Raw genomic sequence first — 5,308 nt, forward strand, 5'->3', positions numbered from 1 at the left:
TTCAGTAGGGCTTTGAATGGGGGGAAGTGTGCTAGTTTGGCGATTTGAGGAGGGAGAGCATTCCAGGACAGAGGTAGGACATGGGCCAGGGGTCGGTGGTGGAGCAGACGAGAATGAGGCTCAGTGAGAAGGTTAGCATGAGAGGAGCGGAGTGTGTAGACTGGACTGTAGAAGGAGAGAAGGGAGGTGAGGTAGGAGGGGGCAAGGTAATGAAGAGCTTTGAAGCCAATAGTGAGGCAACCGCTGGAGAATTTTGAGGAGGGGGGTGGCACATAGTAAGCCCTTAACAAATGCCATAATAATTAATAAAACTACTAATGAAAACCCATCTGAAATCACACCTCCTCCAAGAGGCCTTCCTTGATTCAGTTTTGATCTCACCAGGCCTCACCACGCCACCTCCCACCACCATACTTCTTTGTGTCACTATTATATTTATTCATTGTCACGAATTCTAACACTTCTGTACATTCAGATGCATATTCTGTAGGATGTAGGTGCTTACCCACACATCCATCTTTCCAAATTCTTTCTCTTTGCATTTGTAAACACAAAATCAAAATAGAATTATGCACTTAAACTCACACTCTGATTACCCAAGCACTCACTCACCTACATATTCACTTTCCTCTTTTCTTTTCTCTGTATAATTTGTTTACATGTCTGACTCCTCCACTGGAATAAAGGTTTTTTCAGGGAAGCGACTATGACTACTAAATTGATCATCTTGTAGCAAGCACTTAGAACAGTGCACTGCACACGGCAGGTGCTCAAGGCATAATAGCATATACAATCCTTGAGAGCAGGGAGTTTGTCTTCTAACATTACTGTCTTCTCCAAGCTTTAAGCAGAGTGGTCTGCAAACAGTAGATGCTCAGTCAAATACAAAAATGTTTGATTTCCAAGAGGGCAAGGATCAGTCAATCAGTTTAAGGTATTTACCAAGTGTATTACTGCATCCAGAGCCACTTGGGAGAGTACAAAAGAGTTAATAGACACAATCTTGCCCTCCCAGGCTTCCGGTCCTGAGGATCTAGGGATCGTGTCTCCTAACTCTGCTGCTTTCTCTCAAGAACTTCCTTCAACGCTCAGTACAAGGTAGTTGCTCAATCATTACCCCTGATTTGTGAATCGGTGGAGTGAAGGAAATGAACCTTGGAAACAAGGGTCAGCGCTGTAGTCCTGTTGTTGATTGTTGAGTTATACCTATATCATTGTTTTGATGGATTGTATTGCTCGCCTTTCCCATCCCTTCAGTCAGTATCACTGGGGACGGAATCCTTCATTTAGGTGAGACTGAGGCTTCATTAAACGGATTCAGTCAGCAGGTCCTGACTATTCTCACTCTGAGCCTTCTTAGGTCAGAGTGGGAGAGCAGGAGAATTCCTTCGCACACTAAGAAGGATCCACGTTGGAAACAGTTGATTCCCTAGTCCAAAATGCTCTCATCCTCCTGTCACTGTGAATCAGCAGGAAGGGACTGATAACAGGAAAGCCAAATAACATTGCTGTGTTGATATTCACCAGTAGAGAAGACTTTTCTTTCCTGTTGAGTAAAATGCTGAATATGATGGAATGGAGCCCATAGAGGAGGACGTAGAGTGTGACCAGGGTGATGATTCTCTTGGCTGCTCAGACCTCAGGCATCACCCTGAGGGAGCTGCCGAGACCATGGAGATGACGGACGCGCCGGTGGTGTCTGTGCGGGATGAATACCATGTAGCCGCTGGCTGTGCTCATGAGTCCCACAAAGAGCAGATCATGGCCAGAGAACATAATGGCATTTATCAGGGTGGCTTCTGCACTGAGAATGGTTACTGAACAATATTTAAGATCATATGTAATTTGAATGGTGGTGTTGTTCTGGGGGCCTGAAGCATACACCAGTGCATTGATGTCGATCAACAGATTGAGGACCCAGAAAAGGACAAAGGAAGGAATGATACATTTGGGTAATTTGGCTTTAGCCCCTGCCCACCAGGAGGTGCTGGGACTGATGGTGATGGCCTGGAAGATGCTCAAGAGGCAAGTGGTGCAGATGGAGAGGCCCTCGGCCACTCGGTAAACATATAAGACAATTTTGCATCCAATGGTGTCCAGGAAATTTCTCCATCCTCAAGCAGAAATGGTATCTGGGATTCCATAGGTGAGAAGGATGATGGTATTGGCCAAAGCTAGGTGGGTGAGGATCAAGTCTGAGGAGCTGAGCTTGTGGCTGGAAAAGACCATGTGGGTATAAAACAGGAGGAGGAAAATGTTCACTGATGCTCTAGTGCTGATTTGTAGCAGCATTACAGTCCCCAAGGAGATGTCACTAATGTCCACTCATTTGGGTTCTTGGTCAGAAGTAAAGATGGCCTCCTAAAAGCCATGAAGGAATGGGAGGGAAAGGGAGACAGAAAAATAGATAAAGTGAGTGAGAGGGAGGGAGGGAAGGTGGAAGAATAGAAATGAAGAGGGGGAAAATTGGAGCGGGAAAGAAAGAGAAATAGGGTGAAAGGATGGGGAATGAGAGAGGGAATGAGAAAAGTAGCAAGAGTAAAACAGTGAGAAAGAAAGAGGGAGGAGAGACAGAAGAGAGAGAGTGAAAGGTGGAGAAAGAGAAAGAAGAGAAGGGGGGCGGGGAATGGAGGCGAGAAAATATGAGGCAGAGAGAAAGAAGGAGGAGAGTGAGAGAAGGAAAGGAACAATGAAGAGAAACAGATGAAGGAAAATAAATCAGAAGTAAAATGGAAGAGGAAAGAGGATAAAAAAGAGAGGGATGGAGAATGAGAGAGGGAAATCAATTAATCAATATATCAGAAGTATTTATTGAAGGCTTATTTTCTGTAAAACATCCTGTTAAGCCCTTGGAAATGCACACTACTACTGAGGTGGTAGATGTGTTACTTGCCCAGAAGGAGCTTTTAGTCTAGTGTCAGGGAAAGACATTAAAAAAAAATTACAGTGCTAGTAATGGCAGGGAATAAGTAACTGTACATACTTGCAGTACAGATTAGGTGAATATCAAGTGCTTAGGGAAGCAGCATGGCATAACGGAGAGGGCATGGGTTTGAGAGACAGAAGGTTATGGGTTCTAATCCCAGCTCCGACCTCTGTCTGCTGTGTGGTCTTGGGCAATTCACTTGACTTCTCTGTGCCTCAGTTACCTCATCTGTAAAATGGGGATTAACACTGTGAGTTCTATGTGGGAGAAAGACTGTGCCCAACCCAATTTGCTTGTATCCATCCCAGTACTTAGTACAGTGCCTGGCACATAGTAAGTGTTTAACATATACCACAATAATTATTATCACTACTATTATTAGGGGGTCCAGGTGTACGTGCAGAGTGGACATGGAAGACAGAGTGATTACAGGAAACCAGGTTTTACTTGGGAAAGGCCTCTCAAGGGAGATGAGACTCTCACTTGCTTTTGAGGATAGGTAGAGTAGTGGTCTGTTGGATGAAAAGCAGGAAGGCATTTCAGGGCAGAGGGGAGAAAGGAGCAAAGAGTCAGAGCTGCCAAAGATGAGACCGGGTTTAGAGAGTAGGTTAATGTTAGAGGAGTGAAGTTGGGTTGGGTTATGACTACACAGACTGTGAAACCCATATAGGACACGGATTACATCCAATCTGATTAATTTGTCCAAAGCTTAGAACGGTGCTTATCACACAGTAAAGTGTTTATTAAGTACCATAATAACAGAAATAATAATTACAGTAATTAGATGATCAACAGAGAAGTAAGGTAGAGGTGAGAGTGAGCTATTGAGAGCCTTGAGCTGAGCTGATGGTAATAATATCTGCTTGATGCTGAGGTGAATCGGCAACCATTTAAGGCTTTTGAGGAATGGAAAGACACAGGCGGAATTTTTTTTTTTTTAGAAAAATGATCCAAGCAGCGGAGTGATATAGGGACTAGAGAGGAGAGACGCGAGCAGGAGCTCAGCGAGGAAGCTGATGCAGTAGTCATGGAAGGATATGATAAGTGCTTGGATCAGTATGGTAGCCGTTTAGGTGGAGGGAACAGGTAGATTCCAGAAATGCTATAAAGGTAGAAGTGTCAGGATTTGATAGCATCGCACATATGTGCATTGAATGACAGAGGTGAGTTGTAGATAATACTAAGATTGTTGGGCTGTGAGATCGGGAGGAAGGTGGTGTTTATACAGTGATGGCAAAGTCTGCAGGGGACAAGCTTCGAGTAGAAAGACTTGTCGGAAAGAAAGCAGGGGAGAGAAGAGGCATTTAGAGAGGAAAAGAGAGACTGAGGGAGGAGAGAAAGAGAGAGAGAGAATGAAAGAGGGAGGAGAGTAAGAGAGAAAGAAATAACAGTGAAGAAGTGAGAGGAAAGGAAGAGTATTAGAGAGAAAGACAGGAAAGAAAAGGAGAGGCAGAGGAGAGGGGAAAAAGGAAAACTTTTATTGGACAAACGTACAGAGCTAAGTAGGCCAAAGTACAGAATTAAAAAAAATTACATCCTACTGTTTCTTCGGTATTCTGCCTGCAAATCAGGAGACATGGGTCCTAATCTTGATTTTGCCACTTGCCCTCTGTTGAATCTGGGCTAGCCAATTAACTTCTCTGGGCTTCAGTTTCCTCATTTGCAAAATAAGATTAAACACCAGTTCTTTCTCCTTCTTAAGACCGTGAGTCTCATGTTGGACAGAGACTATGTCTGAAATGATTATGTATTTATACCCTAACCCTTCATACAGCACTTGGTTTAGAGTAAGCACTTAATAAATATGACAGTGATTATTTGAGACATCATTGGGCAGGCATTACATCCTCCTATGAGCCTCCTGATGGGTTCGTATCTCTGGTGCTGCAATGTGCAGGGTTCTGGGGCTAGGTTTACAGGGGCTTCTCTGATTCTAATGTGAGAGAACGCTCAGGTAAAGACCAGAAATGGCTACCATTCCAAAGATCAAGGCAGAAATGATTATTGTTAATTAGATTGAGGTGGTTAGATGGTGGTCAAGCCCAGCCCCACTGTTTTGTCGGCCTAGTTTCTATTACCTAGAGAAGGGTACATCACAACCACTGTTGCAGTCAGCTGATTGGTGGAGCAACCCTCGACTGGTGTTGCTCATAGTGACTGGAAGGACACAGAAACAGGAGAAGTGGTGTATTGCTGAAAGCCACTATGTTAGTGTAATCACTCATCCTGTCCCAACTGGATTACTGTATCAGCCTCCTTTCTGACCTCCCAATACTCTGCCTCTCCCCACTTTGGTCCACACTTCACTCTGCTGCCCGGAAGCGGCGTGGCTTAATGGAAAGAACACAGGCTTGGGAGTCAGAGGTCGTGGGTTCTAATCCC

The 5,308-nt window shown here is 44.4% G+C and overlaps 1 pseudogene; it reads right to left on the reverse strand.

Moving 5' to 3' along the window:
- Nucleotides 1-1,395: 1,395 nt before the first annotated feature.
- Nucleotides 1,396-2,319, reverse strand: LOC114808778 (annotated as a pseudogene).
- Between the last annotated feature and the right edge of the window lie 2,989 nt (nt 2,320-5,308).

This window comes from Ornithorhynchus anatinus, unplaced genomic scaffold, assembly GCF_004115215.2.
Source record: "Ornithorhynchus anatinus isolate Pmale09 unplaced genomic scaffold, mOrnAna1.pri.v4 scaffold_224_arrow_ctg1, whole genome shotgun sequence".
Lineage (NCBI taxonomy): Eukaryota > Metazoa > Chordata > Mammalia > Monotremata > Ornithorhynchidae > Ornithorhynchus > Ornithorhynchus anatinus.